This window comes from Chrysemys picta, chromosome 1, assembly GCF_011386835.1.
Source record: "Chrysemys picta bellii isolate R12L10 chromosome 1, ASM1138683v2, whole genome shotgun sequence".
Taxonomy (NCBI): Eukaryota; Metazoa; Chordata; order Testudines; family Emydidae; genus Chrysemys; species Chrysemys picta.
Window position 1 is genome coordinate 178,123,754 of NC_088791.1, and position 24,093 is coordinate 178,147,846.

Genomic DNA, 24,093 nt, shown 5'->3' on the forward strand with positions numbered 1-24,093 from the left:
ATTGCCCTCAGACCCTTTAAATATGTTTAAAAGCCATCACTCAGAAAAATGTATAATTCTTGTTATTAGAATGTGTGTAGAACTATGTTGGTACCTCAGTTACCTGAGAGTATTAATTAAACCTATAGGTGAATTCCCTTCAGCCATAGTCTCATTTCTTGTGGGGTGGGGGATAAAGAGGGGACAACACACACCTGAGTGATCAAGTTTCAACAAAAGAGCTCAGGGAAGGGGAATTTCAAGATCATGCTCTAGTAATTCTTTGTGTTACAACTCTAAGTTAGAAGGTTTTCAATTATTAAAAGTTCCTATAGAAGTTATAGAAATTTTCAGGTCACAAAAATAGCCAACTGAATTTAGGTGGCTATAAACAATGTGTGGGATATACAGTATGGGAAGAGGATTAGCATCATTGTTTTTTGCATCAGAATCATAAAAGAAAAGCTTTTTAGAGATGCTAGGTGAGATCCTGGCTTCAGTGAAGTTAATCAGAAAAATTAATTGATCTCAAAGGCGTCAAAATTTCAGCTCTTATGGTTGATAATGGTTGAGGACTCTCCACTTGCTAACATAGGGAGTCTCAAAATTAGAGATGAGCAAACGTGAATTGAGCCAATGATGTAAACACAGAGTCAAGGTCCTTTAAATGTAGTAAGTTTGGGCTAAATAAAGTAGTTGCCTCCAGAGCAATGGAAGAAATAAAGCAGGGTTTCTCAAAACAGGGGTCGCCGCTTGTGTAGGGAAAGCCCCAACAGGCCAGGGCGATTTGTTTACCTGCCCCGTCCGCAGGTCCGGCCGATCATGGCTCCCACTGGCCATGGATCACTGCTCCGCCCAATGGGAGCTGCGGCCAGTATGTCCCTCAGCCCGCGCCTCTTCCAGCAGCTCCCATTGGCCCGGAGCAGTGATCCGCAGCCAGTGGGAACTGTGATCAGCCGGACCTGCGGACGGGGCAGGTAAACAAACCGGCCTGGCCTGCCAGGGGCTTTCCCTACACAAGCGGCAACCCCTGTTCAAAAACCCTGAAATAAAGTGTGTGTGTGTGTGTGTGTGTGTGTGTGTCTAGCAAAACAGTTTCAATTTCCCAATGCTAATTATCTCCATTTGTTATTTAGTTTCCAGTTTTCCTCCTAAGGTAAGTTAAAAAAAGGCATAATATCCCAACATGCGTGATATATCGACAGTACCTCTGCTATATTGACAGAGTAGCCTTGTCACAATGTTCAATTGTCATCTCTAGTTCATTTACAAAGTGTAATCTGCAGACTTCTTTAACCACTCCACTTCTTCAAAAATCACAAAGTAGCTACAACATTAAGATTCAGACCTATAATTCTCTCAGTACAGATTTGATAAGCATCTCTTCCTTAACTGCCTACACAAAGGAGCTCATAAAAGTATATTTTAATGTGAATCATAGTGGAAAATGATCCCCCACTCTCACAGGCCTTGGGAGACAGGCCAATTGTTGCTTACAGACAGCCCCCCAACCTGAAGCATATACTCACCAGCAACTACACACCACAGAAACACTAACCCAGGAACCAATCCCTGTAACAAACCCCATTGCCTTCTCTGTCCCCATATCTACTCTAGCGACACCATCATAGGACCCAACCACACCATCAGAGGCTCATTCACCTGCACATCTACTAATGTGATATATGCCATCATGTGCTAGCAATGCCCCTCTGCCATGTACATTGGCCAAACCCGACAGTCTCTACGTAAAAGGATAAATTGACACAAATCAGACACTTCAATCTCCCTGGACACTCAATAACAGATTTAAAAGTAGTCATTCTTCAACAACAACAAAAAAACCCTTCAAAAATAGACTTCAAAGAGAAACTGCTGAACTACAATTCATTTGCAAACTTAACACCATCAATTTAGGCATGAATAGAAACTAGGAGTGGTTGGCTCACTACAAAATTTTCCCTCTCTTGGTATTGACACCTCCTCATCAATTATTGGGAGTGGACTACATCCACCCTGACTAAATTGGCCTTCAACACTAGTTTTCTCCCTTCTCTTCATCTGCCAATCTATATTTATGCCTGTCTCTCTAATTTTCACTCCATGCATCTGAAGAAGTGTTTTTAACCACTTGAGCTTATGCCCAAATAAATCTGTTATTCTTTAAGGTGCCACTGGATTCCTCGTTGCTTTTGTGGATACAGACTAACATGACTACCCCTCTGATAGTATGTACAGCTGTAGAGCTGTAAAGCTTGAAGTGTAGCTGTGTTTGTACATTGCAGTTGTACTGAACATTTTACCTATGTTGATTTCAATTTTCTGTCCATTTTTAAAACCACTTTCAATTAAGAGAAATTTATGTTTTGTGGTATTATTGTACGTTCGTGCTAACTTAAAATCAGAAGTGTTCTAGAAATGCAAGATTAAGTTGAATGGAACAATAGACATTTCCCATTTATGAAAACATTTCCCCACATTCATTGTGAACTCACCTCTGGGTTCCATTGAAAATTAGTGTGGAAGTCAGGAGAGAAATGTGAAATATCACTAATGGGGAAGTGTTTATTCTATTAGTTATAATATTTCTGTGATACTAACTTCATATTTGTAGGTAGAGAATACTGATGCTATGCCCTGAGATGAGAATTAGCAAAGGAAGCTTTAATTTTTGCATGTAGGCTGAAATTTGTCTCCAGAAGACCAGATGGTGCAGTATTAATCCAGCTCAGGGATAGGCTGGAATTCAGGCTAAGATCAGACATCACTGGAATCTCAAACTTACTTTCAGTTCATTTCAACTTGGGCTGAGATCTTATCCTTGTGGCATTTCAGGTGAACTAAAGCAGAATTGGAAGTTTTGGATCCACCACGAATTAAAGGGTGTCTGCTTAAGGCTGCCATCAGTTGGTATGAAAATCCCAGTTCTCATATAATTATGCATATATCCAGAAAAATACAAATATGAATACATGCATAAGCTATCTGACAAAACCCATTTAAAAGGCAAAACCAAGCCTTTTCTTAAGAATGGTACCCTGTTATTCATGGTATTTACATAAAGGATATGCATATGATACATTAGCAACTTAAGACCAAACAATGAGACTATGGAAATTCAAGAGGAAATGAGGCCATCTGCCATTTAATATAGCATCCTCAGAAAGACAAAGCATGGCCAACAACAGTGTTATTATTTAACCTGAAGTGTATTTTTGATTATTGTACTGTTAAGATACTAAGAGATATACAGTTGTTCCAGCCCGAGAACTTTGGGTCCAAGTGCCTTTAGGACTTAAGAATATTCTTATTTTATGCATGTGTTCAGGCAATCCCTTCCAGAAAGGATTACTTTCCAGTGGAGCTTACTTGAGACAAAACTTGAGAGGTTTTCCAAAAAAATAACATTTTTCAGTGAGAAGCAGAGGGATTGTAGAAGAGCAAGATTAAAATAAATAGACTTATTTGATGTCCACTGTCTGCTAATGCACCTGGTGGTATAACTATTTTTATATAAAGACCCAGTGTCACTAATATCTGACTTTTTAAAAGGAATTAAGATATATACTGGTATATATTAGCATGTTAAAGTAGTTACACCATCAAATAACCTTCTTATTCTAGTGTATAGTATTTTCCTTCATTTTTATTCGTGCTTTCTTATTCTGTGCCACTCAAACATATTGTTCTACTATGAGACAGACACAATGTGCCAATATGATCTCAAAGAAAAAAAATAGATATTGGACTACTTGGCCCACTTTAGCACCACTATACAAAGACTTAAGGACTGCTGGTGGAAGTATCTTTAGAAAGGCATCTCAGTATCTTTTATTACTGCAAATAAATTGTACAGAAGTTTGAATTGCAAATGAAAATTAAATAGTTTTAACTGAAAAGCTAACTTTCAGAATAGTATTTACACTAAAGACATGATTTATTAGCTTTTTTCAAAAGGCATCAATATATTTGATTATTCACTGATGAGCAATTATTTAAGCAATACTACTACAAGTGCACTCTTATGAGGCAATATATTCTCTAGTGAATAAGTTACAAGGCTGATCTTGTTCAGAGAACTAGATAACCACCCTTAGAAACTATCACAGCACCACTTTTACTGCAATTTTGCTTATTGGTGTTTGTATTGTTGGGGTATTTAAAAAAAAAGGGGGGGGCGGTTTACAATTAGGGCTGGCCAGAAAACGAGAATTCTGTTTCATGGAAAATGTCTAAGTTTGTGAATTTGTTTTCTTTCTGCATCAGGGCAAAAAAGCCACACCTTTCAAAAATTTTCTTTGAAATAAAATGAGACACACTGACTATGGCTTGGTGGTTAGGGCACTTACTTGAGATGTGGGAAACTCCAGGCAAAGTGGAGACTGGAACCCAGGGCTCCCACATTAAACACAAGAGCCCTAATCGCAAGGCTACTGGGGCAAGCTGGCTGTGTCTCTTTGGTTCAACACCCCTCTCCCCCCAGTATTGAACCTGAGCTCTCGTCCCAGCAAGATGCTTGTCAAAAACAAAATAACAAAAAAAAAAAAAAAAAAAAAAAAAAAAAACACACAACATATTTTGGTTTCAACCGAACAGCATTTGAAGACAGAAAAAGGTTTTATATATAAACACAACAACCCAAAAACCTTTCAAACTGCTCTAGTTATGATAAAGTTATGGACTTGACTAAAAACACACACACCTCTCAAATACTCCAGAACAATTTGTAATGGAAAAAGGCGAGAAGGAAGAAGGTGGGTCCCATCAGCACAATAAGATATTGAAAATATTGCACCCCATAATCAGTGTCCCATAATCCATTTAAACAATTCAAAGTAGAATGTGCATTTTAAAGGTAAGTCATTAAGCATTAATTACATATTCAGAGGGAATATCGAGCCATTTCATACAGCTTCATATACTAGCTCAGTACCTCACAGATATTATGGAATGTAGGTGAAATTGTTGACAAACTAAATTGTGTACACAACTGTCATCAAGTCCTGCTTTACAAAGCCCCACTTAATAGCAGCAAGACTCTAGAACACCCCTGATCCCACTGCATTCTTTCTTTAAACATGATGGTGCAGAAGTTTGGCAAGTCACTTCACCTCTATTTCCCCTGCCATTTATCTTGAAAAAGCATATAATTTAGTGAGAGAGACTGCCTCTGTGTGTATGAACATGGTAGCTCATTGGGGCACTAATCCTGATTGTGGCCTCTAGGTGTGTGATAAATGAAGGGTGGGGGGGAGGGTATCTCCCTTTTATAGACACCTAGCCAGCGAGCCAGCTACAAACAACCATTAACGGGGATTTCTCTACTTGCTTTACCTGTAAAGGGTTAAAAAAGCCCATAGGTAAAAGGAAGGGAGTTGGCTCTTTTGGTCAGATGCCCACAGGAGGGTTAGAACTTTTTAAAATTGGGAAAAAACTTTCCCTTTGTCTGTCTGTTGTTCTCCAGAGAGAGGAGAGACAGAACAGCAATGCTGTAAGAAGGTTTAAACCAGGTATGAAAAATCATCAAACCAGACCTAGGAATTACTTATGTGAAACCCCAGATGTGATAGTTTCTAAGGGTGGTTATCTAGTTCTCTGAACAAGATCAGCCTTGTAACTTATTCACTAGAGAATATATTGCCTCATAAGTACATGGGTAGAGATTAGGAGAATTAGGTACAGGAATTTTTAAATTAATGGAGATATCCCATCTCCTAGAAGTGGAAGGGATCTTGAAAGGTCATTGAGTCCAGCCCCCTGCCTTCACTAGCAGGACCAAGTACTGATTTTGCCCTGATCCCTAAGTGGCCCCCCTCAAGGATTGAACTCACAACCCTGGCCAATGCTCAAACCACTGAGCTATCCATCCCCCCATTTAGACAAGGAGCATTCTCAGAAAGAAATGGTTAGAGGTAGTTGAGAAATGAGAGGAAGGAAGACAAGAGAAAGACTTTGGCCAAGGGTTGGAGAAAACTAAAGTCACTGGTATTCAGGACAAATAATTAATAAATACATAGCATTTCTGCACATTGATCTGTTTTTTGTAATGACCCCACAGACTGGGGCCCTCTGGCGAATGTTTCATCCCAATCTCAAAGTGGGAGAGCCAGGTAAAGGGGCGGGAGAGAGAGCGTGTAAATGAACCTGGCTAGGAAGAGCTAGGTTGCTCTCACCATTCTTCCAGCCCATACCAATACTGTTGATAAACCCTTCCCAGCCCCCAAATGCTCTTCCTTCTAAGAACTCAGACCTCAAGAGGCTACGTCCACCACCACGACACTCTCAGCTCAAAACACCCCCTTCACCAGCCTCCACATAGAGATTGAAGCTCCAGGAATCCTATTTTATCCAAACTTGCACAACCAGCTACCATTGCTATGGGAAACAAGACTGGAGAGAAAATAGAAATTTGGATTCACGTGTTGGAGGGAGGGATGAGCAAGGAGGACTGGTATTAGGGGACAGCAACATAGGAGAATGGGCCAAGTGTTATCCAGCTGTGTAGTTCCATTAAATTTAACAGGACTCTGTGCTTCCGTAACTATACATGGCAGGAGTAGCCATTTGAAGAAACAGGCCCAAAGTTTGTATGTGCAGTGCAAATCAATAGAAGAATGTGTAAGTGTAACAATGTTTGAGTGTGCTTATTTATACGAATTACCATGCAATATTCAAATTACGTATGTGACCAAGTTTTGAGTACATAAGGTCCTATCACATAACAGATGCTTATATGATTTACTCAGAAACACATTACTTTGTTCCTTTTAAAACTGCATTTTCAGGTATAAATGTTGGATTAAGTCTTTCAATCCTCACTCAGGCTGTTTTAGTGGAAGTTATCAAGTGGTATTACGGTAAGAGGTAGGATTACTAAGAGGAAAAAAAATATTTAAAACTTAGTCCCCCCCCCCACCCTTGTTTTGGGCTTGACTAGGGTCAGACTGGGAGGGGAATGAAGATACTTGACTCTAGCTCCAATCACCACAAATTATACCCATAAACCAAGTGTTGCTGAATATTTCCACTAAAATGATCCATGGTGAAATAGTTAATACTGCCATCTACAGTCATTAGTCTTCAGAATTAATATCCGGTTGAGACTGATAGATGCAGAGCTCATCTCTCAAAGTTACTGCTTCAGATTCAAGACTTCATCAGTTCTCATTCAGAATGGTTTCTTCATAACCAGAGGGGCTATAAAATTGTTTAATTTTTGTATGTAGAAAAAGTTTGAATTCTGCAGAAACAGATGGGAAGAACAAAAAAGGGATACTGCATTTTGGCCAGTACAAGCTCACTCTAAGCCCTGGTGGTTAACTCAAAAGTCATTATAGGAGCACGAAGAGGTGGGTACAGGTATAGAATGGTAACTTCTGAGTCTTAGTGAAAGATTAATGGGTATAAAAGACAAAGCTTAGTGATCTGTTATATGACAGACATGGCCAAATAAAAGCAGATTCAAGTCTATTAACATGTATAATTATATTAATTCCTTTAAAAATTGCCTAAAGCTCAGCTGGATTTAATATTTCCTTCAATCAACATGCAATATGTGCTGTAGAATAAATTATGAATAAAATATAGACAATATGAAGAGAAATAGACCATTAATTTAATTCCATGACATTTTCAACATCACCTTTGTTAAAGTCATGGATTTTATTCAAATGGATTTTATAGAGCTTTTGAGGTAAGCAGTCTTTGAAGTCTCCTCTTTATTTGTTGTTACAGTTATCATGAAATGTCAAAGAAAAATGGTTTATTACTATCAGAGGTGCTTTATTAGTCATTTAAGGGGGAATATCAAAATGAGATTCTCTAGCCAAGAATAGACTTATAAGGTCATAAATTTTCCATGTTACTTTATAGGGTTACCAGATAGCAACTGTGAAAAAACGGGACTGGGGTGGGGGTAATAGGCACCTATATAAGAAAAAGTCCCCAAAAAACAGGACTATCCCTTTAAAAATGGGACATTTGGTAATCTTATTACTTTACAGATAAAAATTGGCATTGTAATTATCCGTTTCCCCCAAGAAACTCCCTAGGGTTGGGGTGAGGGAACCTCAATTTGAAGGCTTTATTCTCCCCTGATTTGCTTTTGTCTATCTCAGATCAGTCTATAACAGTTGTCAACAATGTTTGGCACGCGGCTCGCCAGGGTAAGCACCCTAGCGGGCCGGGCCAGTTTATTTACCTGCTGATGTGGCAGGTTCAGCTGATCGCGGCCCCCACTGGCCGCGGTTTGCCGTCCCGGGCCAATGGGGGCAGCGGGAAGCTGCGGCCAATACATCCCTTGCCCACTCCGCTTCCCGCTGCCCCCATTGGCCCGGGACGGCGAACCGCGGCCAGTGGGGGCCGCGATCAGCTGAACCTGCCGCATCAGCAGGTAAATAAACTGGCCCGGCCCGCTAGGGTGCTTACCCTGGCGAGCCGCGTGCCAAACATTGCCGACCCCGGTCTATAATTTGTACCAAAAAAATTCATGCTATGCAGCTCTTTTGTTAGTTGCATTTGAACTTCTTCCTGATGCTAGAACTTGAATTTCTTTTCAGGCTACATTCTAGGTAATGAGGGGGGGAAAAATTGTTCAAGGGGGGAGCTTAGACAAGTGGCATGGATGAAAGATGCAGTCTAATTGCGTAGAGAAGATTAAAAACCCATTTAAATAAGAAACCCTGGACCATAAAGTTGCATTACCTACATAACATCCAAATGTAGAATCAATCCCACATTTGACTACACCCACACAGATTTCTATTGACCCCAATGGTGTAGGGATAGGTCTTGCACAGTCAACTGAAGGTCTCAGGTTTAGTAAGTGGAAGATTTAAGATGAAATAAGGCACAGCTAGATATAGGAAAACCCAGAATCTTATCTTCCATTCATGGGTACTGCCACCAGTTCTAGACTATGCAGACAGAGACTGTTGTTTCCTGTATGTTACCTAATAAAGATAGCTACATGGTCACAGCAGAGAAACCACAAAGTAGTATGCAGTACATTAAATTAGGTGGCATTTCCATTGATAGTTAAAAATAAATTTCTCAGCCCAAGTTCTGCTCTTATGTCAATTAATTTTAACAGTCAAACATAAGCAGAATACAGCTGAAACCAACAGTCAAATATTCTTGCCCTGACCAGGGGCAGCTCTATGTTTTTTGCTGCCCCAAGCACAGCAGTCAGGCGGCGTTCAGCAGCATGCCTGTGGGTAGTCCGCGGTCACGCGGATTCGGCGGTATTTCTGCGGGTGATCTGCTGGTCCCGCGGCTTCGGTGTACCCGCCGCCGAAACCTCCCACAGGCATGCCGCTGAATGCCGCCTGACTGCCGCCCTCACAGCGACTGGCAGGCCGCCCCCCGTGGCTTGCCGCCCCAGGCACGCACTTGCTGCACTGGTCCCTGGAGCCACCCCTGGCCCTGACCCAAGAGTCAGTACATGTATTCTGGACGTACTTGGAACCTATCACACCGCTAATGCTGCTAGCCTATTGTATTTGTAGGCTCAAGGAAAAAAAAATATAGAGAACTATATTTGTACGTCACAAAGGCGAAGTGGAGCTTTGCTTGTGAAGCAAAGTAATTATAAATGCAGAATGCTTAACATTACTCAGTCCAGGCAGAAAGTTTCTTTGCTAAAAGTGTTTGCAATTTAATAAAACTCTTCATAATGCTGAAAATAGCAGTGACACCACCATATTAGAGCTTTCAGGTTAACAGGACACTTACCCATTTCTTTCCTGATTGCTTTTTTTAGGTACTTTAGGAAGAAGATTGTATGCTATACCTATTTGAACATGAAAGCTCCTTCAGCACTTGGTTATAAGGTTAGGAATTTAGACTCCATTGAAATGTCCAACTTTAGGTGCCTTGCTGCCTAATGGAATGCACAGCCCTAGGTTAGGGATCCAGACTCCCTATGCCAGGGATAGTCAATTATTTTTTGTCAAGGTCCAAATTTCTTGGTAACAATGTAGTCAAGATTCAGACTACAGAGAAAACAACAACATGAATGATAAGTAAATAAAGATTTTGGGACCATTCAAAAGCATCTGGTGATCAAGATTTGGCCTGCAGTCCATCTATTGACTACCCCTTACAATGCATATGGAGAGTTAGGTGTCTAAGAATGAGATCTGCAAAAGCCTGGAGGCTTTCGATCAGTAACTATCTGATTTATAGATGCCACTGAGTAAACAAACATCTAAAATGATACAATTTGGACTCAGTGCCATAGTTCCTACAATTTTATTGCAGGCCCTGAGATATGAGCAGAAAAAGTAGCCATTTTTTAAAAAAAAGGTCTAAAAATGCCTTCAGTTAGGCACTCATTTTAAATGATAATTTGTTGTTTTAAGTTAGAGAGGTAAATCTTTATAGTCAAACTAAGGTTCGTGCAGATCTTACGGTAAGTTTACATATAAGTAATTTGATTTGCGTTTCAAGGGTCATATCGCTGGTGTAACTTGAAATCTTAAAAGCCACAAAGGCAGATACTCAACACTTACACAAATTAACCAGTAATTGTATTGGTGTTACCCAGGATTTACATCAGTGTTACAATGCAATAATATGGCCCATAAAGCCTCTCTCACACTGTCTGTATGCTGCTAACCAGACTATAGCTGAGCCAGAAGACCAACTGTAAAGTGCTACAGCAAACACGAAATAAGCCCTTTTTGTGCTAAGCCTTATGTACGAATTATTAAGCATTAAAAAAAAATTCCATATACAAAAGGTGCCAAAAGTAAATAGAATCCAGGTGTCAAACAGCCAAATGGAAACACAGTCCTATAGAAACAATTAATTATGCTGACATAGAGTACAGAAAAACTAAGTCATAACTACAAAATTAGCAAAAAAACATTAAATATCGTAGTGCTGGACGTTCACTTATTTTCTCCAGCTATAGAATAATTTGTAAAGAGTGATGAATAGAATTCAATGAAAATTAATGCACTTGGGTTTGATACTGACTTCTGTTGCTTATCCTGAAAAGGATATAAGAACTACAATATTTAAGAATAGGAGGATTGTACTACCGCCCCCATTCCCCCTCATGCACACTTTAATTCTTAAGTAGATGGATAAATTATGAGTAATTTATCCACTTAGGAGGGAAACATATCATTTCTTTCTATCAAGTAGAAATCATTATGCAAAAATCCTTCAGAGGTCTGTTAAATCAACACAAAGAGCTCTTGCCAGAGCATAGCCATCCGGCCTATTTTCAAAACCCCCTGCAGGAGACCAGGCTGTCCAGGTACGCTCTCTGCAGACAAAAGCGCGCGTGCACACACCCCCACCCCCACCGGGAAGGCTCTGTGGTTCCTTCATTATTACCTCACACACACACACACACACACTCCAGCATTTCAACTAATTCTATTGCTCGTTTATTCATTCCACTCCCTTGCCCCTGGCCACAGCTCTTCGGTACTTCAATTGTTTTTCCTGGGCTTGGTCCTTAGTTTCCCCTCTAACAGTTGTTCAAAAAATACTGTACTCCCATTCTGTGATTACAAGAATGCAGAAAAGACTATGGTAACTGCACTCTATGGGTCGCCTGGGCTTGTCTCAATGTCCACTCTGCCTATGCCCTCTTTCTTTCTGAAAGGAAACATGCTGCTTCACGCAGCTACAACATAACACAAAGCATTTCACTCCAGGCTGCCTTTTCCTCTCCAACCTTTGGCAGGTCCTTTCCAGATACGAAAATTTCCTACCTTCTCTGAGTTATCCCCTCTATTTATGTAATAATCTCTGATCACCCCTAGTCAGTTATAATTAAGTCTCCGTATCATGTACAGCTGGCGAATAGCTACCAGGTCACAGGTAAATCTGAGCCCGGGTCTATACTAGAAACGTATGTTGGTATAACTACCTCGCTCAGGGGTGGGGGGAAAATCACACTGCTAAGCCACACAGTTATAATGACCTAACTCCCAGTGTAGACAGTGCTATGTCAATAGAAGAGTTTCTCCTGCCGACATAGCTATTGCCTCTCAGGAGAAGCTATCAGTGTAGACAAAGGCACAGCTGCACCGATGCGGTTGTGCTGCTGCAGCGCTGTAAGTGTACATAAGCACGGAGCCCGACTTGTCTTAAAGGATCAGCCAGCCTGTGAAGCCCTCGCAAGAATCAAACAATTTTGGCATCATGAATATTCTTGGGTCTGGAGGCTTATGCTTTCAGAAGTGACTAGTGATTTCAGGTGCCTGGCTTGAGACCTTGAAAAGGCTCAGTTTTCAGAGGGCTGGGGTGCAAGTTTTTCTGAAAAGCAGGCCCTTTCAAGGTTCTGGAAGGGTAAGAGGACTGGGATGCAGAGGGGTGGGGCAGCTACCAGAGGAGTGAGCAGGCGGGGTGTGTGTGTGTGTGTAGGGGGGGGAGGGGGGGGCGGGCAGAGAGGAAACCCAACCAAACTCCTGTCAGCAAGCTTCTGAAATGCTGCTCAGGGACAACACTGTAGAAAGACTAGCGGACGAGATGAGGTAGAAAGGAGTCAGGGCACAGCTAGAGTTGGTGAACTTTGATTCAGCTTTTCTAGCTTGAAGGCCCTGAGCTGGTACCCAGTGGAGTTGGCAAGCCTGGGTTCCCCTACCAATCCCCTGATAGACATAAGAGCAGATAGGGTTTTCAGATATGTTGGCACTAGGAATAGACTAACAGCTCTACAAGCCTGAGTGAGCTCAGGTGCCATGACAGACCTGGCCAGAGGGGACACCATGGTACTGACACCAATTTACACACCCAAACACCTTTGAGGATTTGGTGCTTTTGTACTTATGAACTGACTTTCAGTAAAACTTGAGTCATATTTAGACTGTTAATCACTTGGGCACTTTTTTTTTTTTACCCTAGGTCTCTGTGATACAAATTTAGTTTTCAATTGTCTGTTGCCAAGCCAGCATCGCCAAACGTGTATTGGATCTGGTTTTATACTGAATGGATATCAGTCATTACTGGTGATAGAGTAATCATTTCCTTTGGCTCTAGTTAAAAGAATGACACACTCTAGAGCACTTTCTAACTATGGCATCAAGAACAGAGGTTGATCACAACAGACAGCCTTGCCAATTTACATGGCTTTCAATTCACGGAGTGATAAAGCAGCTCAAGTAAGCAGTTGAGAGAAAGGTCAGAAATATGTTTGACACAAAAATAGATAAGGCCCCAAAATGTCAAGGTGTTCTACATGGGTATGCCCATATAGAGCTCCACTGAAGTCAATGTCAATTTGCACATCAAAGGTTTGACACATAGAACAGCTTGCAGGATCAGCCTAAATTTGGCAGAGGAAAGGGGAAAAAAAAAAAACCACCCACAAAAACACTCGGTAAATGTGATGGCCAAAATTCACATTCCACGAATTTTAGGAAGTGAATCCAGGTTTGCTTTGAGTCATAGCGAAGACAGTGGTGATTTGCAAAATCTGAACGGATTCCAGTTTACAACTCAAGTATCTCCAAACTTTGACTGTGTTAGAATTCTGGGTTTGGGTTAAGTACTAGCTCTTCTTACAGACTTTATATTTTATATAAACACTTCTCTCCTCCCCAATTTCACATAAATATAAAAAAATAGAACATGGATGCAATTTAGGAAAGCACAGAACATAGGAAGCATTTTTGCCTGAATCTTAGCTAACATCTTTACAAACAGTTATATTTTCTAGTATTATGCAGAAATAGTAATGTACGCATTCGAGAACTAAAAATGGACTTGGAATGCCAACAAATGGAATTTTATATCATGTTTGTTATCCACTAAATAATTCATTGTTCCATTTTATACACACAGCCTTTAATTAACTTACTGACTCAGAGGCATGATACTGCTAATCCCTTCATTTCCCCAAGCCGCCCCCCTCGCCCCCCCAAAAAGTATAGAACATGTGAGTGTAAGCATAAGACTGGGAGTTTATTAAGAAGGAATTTTGCATCAGAAAACCTCAAACAGCTGGATCCTCTTCTCCCCAGCTATGAAGACCAGATTGAGTAGTGATTGGTAACAACTGTTAACTACTGGCTTTTTCTTGGAGCCCTTGAGGCTCTAAAAACAGTTGTATGGGCAAATGATTTGGAGTCATAGTCAATGGTATAAACCGGATATTAATTCAGAGTGCTATTTTCCTTCAAGGTTCACTGTATGCATAAGACTTGTAACAAAATTCATTTGTCTGGAAAAAAAATCTAAAATGACTTTAAAATTAGGAGTGGAGCTGAATACTTTGAGATATTTTAAACAATTTCATAGTTTAAAGCAATATGAAGCCTCTGTTTTCCAATACACCCTAAACATTAGTTTTCCATTCAGCCACAGTTTTGCTTTATCTCCCTATAGCTCAAAGTCTTACTGGCAGAGATTGATCCAGTAAGGAACAGCTTTCCAAGGCATCAGAAATAGGGATAGGAGAAAGGAGGGTGAAATCCTTTGCTTGTATGATCTTCCAGTGGTATTCCCTTTAACAAAAAGGATACACACAACAGTCAAGTGTTATGACTGTAGGAGGAGCTATTACTGCTTTAGAGTTTAAAAAAGTGATCCCACTCCTGGGCATGCGCAAGGGGTGTGCTGGGAGTGCCCAGCTACACCCTAATGCCCACGGGCCGGATCCGGCCCCTCAGGGCTTTGGATCTGGCCCACGGGATTTGCCCCCCGTGCTGCCGCAGGCTCCGCCCCCAAGCTCCCATTGGCCAGGAACGGGGAACCACGGCCAATGGGAGCTTCGGGAGAGGTACCTGGAGGCGTGGCAAGGGCAGCATGCGGAACCCTGTGGCCCCCCCCCCCCCAGGGGCCGCACAGGGACGTGGAGAGCAGCGTGGGGCCAGAGCAGGCAGGCAGGGAGTGCGCCACTGCAGGTAAGTGGCACTGGGCCGGAGCCCGAACCTCTCCTGCGCCCCGCCCCCCAACTCCCTGCCCTAAGCTCCCTGTCTGCAACTCGCACCCCTCCTGCACCCCAACCCCCTGCCCTGAGCCCCCTGCTGCACCCTGCACCCCCATGCATGCCAACTCCCTGCCCTGAGACCCCTGTCGCACCCCTTCTGTACCCCAATCCCCTGCCCTGAGCCCCCTGCCTCCACCTCGCACCCCAACCCCCTACCCTGAGGCCTCACTGCACCCTGCACCCCTCCTGCACCCCAACCCCCTTCCCTGAGCCCCCTCATACACCACACACCCCTCCTCTGCCCCAATCCCTTACCCCGAGCCCCTTCCTGCACATCAAACCCCCTCCCACACCCCGCACTCCCTCCTGCACCCGAACCTTTATGATGTTTGCCTTTAGAAAAAAAAAATTCCCTGGGTGCACACCCTAATGAAATGTGCTGCGCACGCCTATGACCCCAGTATCTACTGATCCTTCCATTATGCAATTCAGGATAAAATATCTCACTGTGCCTGAAGATTCAGGCACAACCACCTACCTTTCTCTTTTTCCTTTATTAGACCTAAATCCTGTTACTTCTTATAATATATGTTTGTATATATTTTTGATTAGTAAAGGTACTTGAGAACATATATTTTAAAGGTATTATAATTGCACGCAATCTAATTCAGGAGGTTGTCTGTATGACTTAATAGGAGCTATAATTCCTTCATTTTTCCCCCTGGTTCTAGTTTACTTAATTAAGTATTACACTAGAGGATCCCTTAGGTCCTCTCATTATTTCAATCTATTTAATGCCAACATATCACTCAGATTGGTGTCTGTGCTCTTATTCACCTTAAAAACCTGTACAGGTTAAAAAACTTGCCTGGTGACTATCCCTGAGGAGGTCATAGCTTTAGTGCAGCAATATCTGGCTTAACTACAGCAGAAGTCCTGGTAACCCCTGAAGTCATAAGAAACTTATTTAAGCCTTTGCCTTTTTACTAGCTCCCAAATAGCCCCTGCTGGGTGAAATCTCCTGCTACCTTATAAGAGACTTAATCACCTCTGGCTGGATGAGTATTAACAGTTCATTTGCATAAGTACTTGTCATTATCATTAAGTGTGTTTGCTTTCAGACTTTTTTTTTTTAAAGTCCTTATTAACTCTTTCATACCAGGAGCTGCCTGATTTATCTGCTATGAAGAAGTTCTGTATCTTGAACATCAGTATTCCCAGTATCCCCCCACTCAGACAGTTTTCCCCATCTACCACAGTGACATCTTATGGTAATGTCCGCCTGAGGCATCCCCTGCTGAAGTTAGCAATAAGCATTTTGAAAGCGTTTCCTCTGTTTTCATAGAGGGGGATAAAATCCAGACTAATTCACCTGCTATTGTATCAAACTAAAATAATTATATATTCAACTATTAGTATCTCACATATGCTTTAAAATACACTAAATTCTTACACCTATTTCTTCTGACTGTAACATATGCAACGTTGACATGCATTCCACTCAGTTTCTCTGTGTTACATACCAACACACATGTATGTCCTGGGAATTACTGTTTAATAATAAATAGTTTTAGTAATAAATATTGACAATCTTTTTCCAGGAAGACTCTTTTTAATTTAAATGAAACTTCTTAAATATTTTAAAAAAACCTTATTTACTTTACATACAAAATAGTCAGGGGTGGCTTTGGCGGCAATTCGGCGGCAGGTACACTGAAGGCGTGGGACAGGCGGACCTACCGCAGGCGCGCCGCCGAAGGCTGCCTCACTGCCATGCTTGGGGTGGCAAAATACATAGAGCCATCCCTGACAATAGTTTAGTTATATATTATAGACTTATAGAAAGAGACCTTCTAAAAATGTATTACTGGCACGCAAAACCTTAAATTAGAGTGAATAAATGAAGACTCAGCACACGACTTCTGAAAGGTTGCTGACCCCTGTTATAGACACTAGGGCAGGGATCAGCAACCTTTGGCATGCGGCTCACCAGGGTAAGCCCCCTGGCGGGCTAGGCCAGTTTGTTTAACTGCCTCATCCACGGTTCGGCTGATTGCGGCTCCCACTGGCTGCGGTTCACCATCCCAGGCCAATGGGGGCTGTGAGAAGCGGCGTGGGCTGAGTGATGTGCTGGCCACTGCTTCTCACCACCCCCATTGGCCTGGAATGGCAAACCACAGCCAGTGGAAGCCGCGATCGGCCGAACCTGTGGATGTGGCAGGTAAACAAACCGGCCTGGCCCACCAGGGGGCTTACCCTGGCAAGCCGCGTGCCAAAGGTTGCCCATCCCTGCACTAGAGCACGCCTGCTTTCAGCAAACCACCTTAAAACTGAATTCTCTCTATTTACTGTGCACCTGTTTGATTCTCTATAAATAGCATCACTCATCACCATATTCTCAGCTGAAATTTACTTTGCACCTTTTTGCAATAACCTAGTTTCTATTTCAATGCTTTTGTAGCAAGAATTAGCTGATTTGTAGTATTAACTGATACAGTCAAATCAGATTCACAAACTTTCATTGCAAGCACTTTTGCCTCATTCTTAATGTTTAAATATATTTTAAGGCATATTTTATTATAAACAGTACCATGAAAAAATTAAAACATTCTTGCATTTTAACAGAAAAACGGACTAAACACTCTAAACAGAGTTGGAGAGAACATAGTACTGACAGCATGTTTTTAAGCTTGAAACATTTTACTTTTCAGGAGCCGAGAACATAACTCTATTAAAAGAGAGATCTTGTTTGTCAGGCTTAATCTCAAAACAAACAATGTGTAATGAAGCATTAGTGGCATTTTATATATACTTCATTATAGGGTTTAGTGCACTAGTGAATTTTTAACTAACACCAGCAGAGTCTACACAGTCCAGTTAATACACAACACATTAGTGTGCTTTAGAAATCACACCCCAGAGCGCACATTGCCCCATCATGTAGACAAGTCTTAATTCTGTCTCAAGTTAGTCCATCTGAGAACTGGACAAGTTCAATTTGTTCAGCTTTATTCTGTAACAATGCTCAGTAGTCTCACTGGACAGCCAGCAGCTTGTAAGATAGTGTGGGTTTTGTGAGTGCCCTTCTTTCAGGTAGGAAAGTGGTTTTGATTTTTTTAAGGCAGTTGGTAGTCCCCTTGATGATCTCTACTATTTTGTAGACCTTGAATATCTCTGGGCTTGTGCCACATATAAAAGCGTAGAATATTTTACCTATTCCAATTTCTCCACACTGACATTTGCTTCCAGGGGAATTTGGAAGCTCCTCCCCGCCCCCACCCCCCCCGACACCTCTTCTAGTTTTCTGCCAGGTTCCCTTCCAGAATGAGGGATTTGAGAGGCTGCATTTGGTTAAGTTTTTATGAGAGACTCAGTTTTCTTTTATCCCAATGTAATCAAGATATGACACACATGTATGCTTTAAAAACAAAAACAACAAAACTGTTTCCTGGCCCCAATTATATGATGTGTATCAGGGGACAAAGATTAAAACTCATGTAACATGGCAAGGGGCAGTAGCCACTGACTCCATTCCCTAACATTACACTAAAAGCCTTCATTGATCCACAAATCAGATACAAAAGAAGCAGTAGCAATAAGAGCACTTTGTATGTACAGGGAGAAATTAAATATTAGGATAGCAAACAAACACCACACACCCCTTTGTGTACAGATTTAGCTCAGCATGAGGAATGACAACTCCCACATTTAAAAAAAATATGTTATAAGGGAGTGAAAAATAGGGGTTTAGAATAGAATGCCTCCTTCAAATCTAACAGTAGCATTATGCAGTATTGCCAATTGCAGGAGTTCAAAAATCAAAATCAGACCCCTAAACTCATGAGATTAGCTCCCACAGCGTGAGATTTAAAGTTATAAACATACAGAGAGTCTCTCCTCTGACTTTTTACTTCATCCTGCTCACTCTTAAAGGTGAGCAACAGCATTGACATCTCTCACAAATGTAGTGAGGCAATTTTGGTCCCCAATACTAAAGCTCTCACTAGTGGGGCCAACTGAAGTCAGGGCCCAACTGGGGGTACTGAAAATATAAAGTCAGAAATAGGTTCTGCTCTGAAGAGCTTATACTACGACTTAGGAGCTGCAACTAGGATTCACCACGATTCTCTCATTTAGAGTATGTCCTCATACTGCAAGCCAAGGTGCCTTTGCAGCGTGCTGTGACTTGGTCCTCTACTCACCACAGGTGGAGCCTCCTCCTGGCCATTCTGAGGATTAGCTTCACAAGGGCAATAATACATCTTTCCATGGTTGCATGCTCTCTCTCTCTTGGTCTGCAACCCTTCTTGCTCACTGAGCTGCTACTGTCTCTTTGTGACTCAGTCCTCTAGCCAGGTCACTATACATGTTTTCCCCTTCCGGAGGATCAAAAAGTCTTTCTTCAGCAATCTTGGGCAGTCTTTCCATTCACTGCCTCATTACCTAAGACAGAGAAACTGGCAGTCTTCTCACTAACTGCCCCATGTCCTCAGTGGCTGGCAGGGAAACCCAGGTCCACCCTCTAATCTGGGTTCCAGCTCAGGGACCCTCTAATTAGTAGTCAAGGTTAGCTTACTATGTTTCCCACCATATTGAGCTCTCCCCACCCTCTGTGTTTGCCAGCCTCTCAACTCCCTCCTCAAGAATAACTGCAGGCTACCTGTCCCTGCAGCCTCCAAACGCTCGCTCACTCACTCCTTCCTTCCTTCCTTCCTTCTCCCAGAGAATGACTGCAGATTTTCCTAGCAGCCCCCTCTGCTTCCAATTTTCTGTCTTGATACATCCAGCACAGCTCATTCCTCCCCAGCTGGGCTCCCTCCCTCCCTCAGTCAGGGGATTGCTTAGACACCTGATTCCTCTCAGCTGTGGCACATCAGGTTAATTAGCCCCCTTCTCAATCGACATTAACCCTTTCATGGTTGGGGGAGGGGGGAACACCCCATCCCACCTGGGTAGACATTCAAATAGCAGTGTAGACATGGTGACACAGGCTTCAGCATGGACTAGCAATGTGAGTATATACTGAAGGTCTCATGTGCTTGTACTGCTGTGCTGAATTCTGCACTGCCACATCTACACTGCTGTTTTTAGCCAAGGTATCGTGGCTAAAGCTAGCCACATATGTCTACCCTGTGCTGCAATCACACCTCTGATTGTCATGCTGTCATATCCATCAGATGGAAACAGTTTTTAATCCCTGATGAGCTAGGCAGGATTCTTGGCACCCGAGTTGCACATTTTTTTCTGAGACTGTGTGACAAAGTAAACAAGACTGGCCCCGTGTTCGGACAACAAGGATGTGAATATCAGCGCATACCAAAGTGCTGCCCTATAACTCCCCTATGTGGATGCTGTGGATGTGAATGAAAAGGTCCTGCTTTACATTAATGTAGTCCTGTCTGAAGAGGACTATATTAATGCAAATTAGGAAGCTTTTAGTTTACCTTTTAGCACACTTTGCTATACATTCATATTCACATTCTCATAATCCAAACTGTGGTCAGTGCAGACATGACTTTAGATCCTTATAATTAGAGAGATGAGTCTATTCCTAGCTCTTCCTGATGTGACCTTGATCGAGCTCTCAATTATGTTGTCTGTGAAATAGCAGCTAGGAGAGAGAAGGCCACCACTGCACTAGAGGAGGCAACAGACTGGCAAGGAGAACTTACTGGAAAATATTCTTCCTCTCAAGAAAAAAATAGAATTTTTAAAGAGTCTTCATCCTGAATTGGGATGAAAGATCACAGATTCCAAAATTTTTGCAGGAGGCAATGACGGACAAAATTTCACTTTGGGAGAACAAAAACAGAATTTTTGTTGGCTTACTCTCTGGACTCCTCAGGCTGCTGCCCAAGGATTTGGGCAGCCTGGGTTGCCAAGGAATCTGCTGCTCATACAGTTAGAGTTTGAACACCTGGACAGCCAGCTGCCTGGTGAGTCAGGGATCCGATAGAGTTGGCTGCAAGCTGTAGAACTTAGAGAGGCAGGTGAGTGAGCTGGCAGGAAATCAGGCAGAAAGTTTTGTTGAAATAGCTACATTCCTGCAGAATATTTATATTTCAGCAAATTGACATTTTCAAATGGAAAAAAAAAATCCTGAAAATGTCTCACCAACTCTACTGGCAAATCCCTCATCTGCCTCCCAATAAACCATTCGGAGGAGCCATCCTGAGGAAAGAGTGGATCCGGGATTTCCCTAGACCAGTTACATGTAGTGTTGCCAATTTAGTCGTTGGTTGGAAATTTGAATTGAAATTGAAACATTCATGAAATGATTTGTAAGCAAGGTCTGAATGAGCTCTCCCCTGACAACTAATCAATTTTGTAACCCAACACCAGCCAAAATTGATCACTTGGGCAGCACAGCTCTGTCTGGACACTGTGCTAGGCAGAGTAGGTGTCCAGTATGGTTCTGAAGCCTTTCCACCCACCACTGGCTCATTACTAGCTGTCAGGGGAGAGCTCATTCAGACCTTGCTTACAAATCATATAATAATTCCTGTCTGTAGTGCTCAGCCACTAAACCTCCAACCCATCGGATGTAAAGATGTTGGGTTTGGATGGATAATTTGTCCTTGATTCTGAGAGTGTACATCTAGCAGATAAGAATATAAGAATGGTCCTACTGGGTCAGACCAAAGGTCCATCTAGCCCAGTATCCTCTTTTCCAACAGTGGCCAAAGCCAGGTGCCCCAGAGGAAAGGAACAGAACAGGTAACCATCAAGTGATCCATTCCTTGTCTCCCATTCCCAGCATCCAGCAAAAGGAGGCCAGGGACACTTCAGAGCATGGTTTTGCATCCCTGCCCATGCTGGCTAATAGCCATTGATGGACATATCCTCCATTAATTTACCGAGTTCTTTTTTTAATCCTGTTATAGTCTTGGCCTTGACAACATCCTCTGGCAAAGAGTTCCACAGATTGACTGTGCGATGTGTGAAGAAATTCTTCCTTTTGTTTGTTTTAAACCTGCTGCTCACCTATTTGGTGACCCATAGCTCTTGTATTATGAGAAGGGGCAAATAACACTTCCTTATTTTCTTTCTCCACACCAGTCATGATTTTATAGACCTCTATCATATCCCCCCCTTAGTCATCTCTTTTCCAAGCTGAAAAGTACCAGTCTTATTAAACTCTCCTCATATGGAAGCCTTTCCATATCCCTAATCATTTTTATTGCCCTTTAAAGGAATCTAGCAACAGAGCTCACAGTCCATTGTTGAATTGCCTGGCAGAAGCTCGACCCCATGTTGTGACCATATTTTCCTCACCAGAGCTGTGTGCTGTTGTCCCCTTGGCTGAGTTCTAAGCCTTAAAGAGACAGAGTAGTAGAAATAAAAAAGAGCTCTGGTATTCAACCACTTATGTGTAAAACACCCCATTAACTCAAAAAAGTCTATATACACTAGTGTACAATATTCCTTCTGAGTGTTACACCTCCCTTCTCCTCCCTTTTATGTTTTATTCACAAATTTCAATTGTCTAGTCCAGTGGTTCCCAAACTTGTTCCGCCACCTGTGCAGGGAAAGCCCCTGGCGGGTCGGGCCGGGCCCGTCTGTTTACCTGCCAAGTCCGCAGGTTCGGCTGATTGCGGCACCCAGTGGCCGCGGTTCACTGCTCCAGGCCAATGGAAGCTGTTGGAAGCAGCGTGGGCTGAGGGATGTAGTGGCCGCTGCTTCCAGCAGCTCCCATTGGCCTGAAGCAGTGAACTGCGGCCACTGGGAGCTGCGATCAGCCGAATCTGTGGATGTAGCATGTAAACAAACCAGCCCGGCCCGCCTGGGGCTTTCCCTGCAGAAGTGGCGGAACAAGTTTGGGAATAACTGGCCTAGTCTTTTTAAGGACAATATATTGAGACATCAAAATCATTTTCCTCCTAAGCTCTAAACTGGTTATGTATGTGAATCTGCAGCCACACAACTTCATGCCTTGATGCCATTAGATATCATGTTTATACATACAATTACCATGATGATAGGTATGATATAATTAATAGTCAAATAAAAGCTAAGCAGAGATAAGCCAGGTCTGTACTTCGATGGGAAACATTTTATTCTGTCTACCTAAACTCCCCATACAGTTTCAGGTCAAGACCATATTTTTTTTCATTTTGTGACACACTGTAATATGTAGTTACTTTGCACTCTTAAACAATATGTTGTTTTTAGCCCAGAGAGTGCTGCATTCCAATTGTGGACACAGTGATCCCTCTGTTGTAAGTTACTGTAGGTATCTATTTTCTAAGACCAAGTGTCTGCAAAGAAGGCTTTTCGAAGTCTCTATGTAGCGAAGCACAATGAACAACAATGTGCTGGTTGGTAATTCCAGTTTGGAAATGACTAGAATTCTGTTATTCTAATCCATTTCAGAATGCTGCTGCTGCCAGTCCCTGGAAAATGCTATAGCACCAGAAAACAAGCATAAATCTGCACTGATTATCCCTACTTGAATGAGTGAAAACTTGGGCTTACTCTATTAAAAAGTGCTGCAAACCAGGCTAACATTATAAACTTAATTGCCAGACTCCTGTGTGTCATGTTTGCACTAGGTTTAACTGTTCTGGAACAATGTCTCTACTAATATACATTAGGTACAATTAGGTTTCCATGTACAGCAGGAATTTTTGTTTTACAAAGGTTTTTATTATCAAGCCATTTTATGGAGCCAGTGCAAATAAAAGGCGACTTTCCACCTGCACAGGTTCGATTTCCCATGTTACTCATTAGTGTACAACAGACTGCTGGTGCAGTATGGGGTCATGTCCCAGATGCATCTACTTATACCGGATCTCTCTAAAAACACATTGCCAAAAGAAGGTACGTACTGCTTAGTGATCTCCAGCAAACACCACCAAATAATTGAGGTTCTGTCCTTTGAAGTGTGCGGGGGTGGGAATCTCTTCTTCTCCTCCATATAAATGCAGTTTGCATTGTTAGCACCGGATATGACAGACAGCTTTGAGTGCTAAATGCAGCTGCATATTGATCAGCATGGGCAGACTGTCATGAAGCACTTCTCTTACTCTATCCTATGGAAAGAACCTTGGAACATTGTGCTCCTTTGTTAAGGAGTAAAGACGCACAGGCCCAGATATGGATTTTGCAATAAATTTGTAGCATAGAAAGAAGAGGCTTCTGGATGTGTGGGTTAAACAATACAGATCCTGCAGGGTTTGGTTCAGAGGGTACGGGCAGAATTGCTTTTCTAAGTAACACTGTCC

The 24,093-nt window shown here is 42.1% G+C and overlaps 1 protein-coding gene and 1 long non-coding RNA gene across 27 annotated transcripts in view; one reads left to right on the forward strand and one right to left on the reverse strand.

Moving 5' to 3' along the window:
• Positions 1-24,093, reverse strand: part of ROBO2 (roundabout guidance receptor 2) — a 1,484,585-nt gene that overhangs the window by 825,843 nt on the left and 634,649 nt on the right. The gene's annotated exons all lie outside the window — the stretch shown is intronic.
• Positions 14,705-24,093, forward strand: part of LOC135977047 (uncharacterized) — a 31,372-nt gene continuing 21,983 nt past the window's right edge. The window contains exon 1 of the long non-coding RNA XR_010594368.1: positions 14,705-14,843. This is a non-coding gene — a long non-coding RNA (uncharacterized LOC135977047). The remainder of the gene's footprint in view (positions 14,844-24,093) is intronic.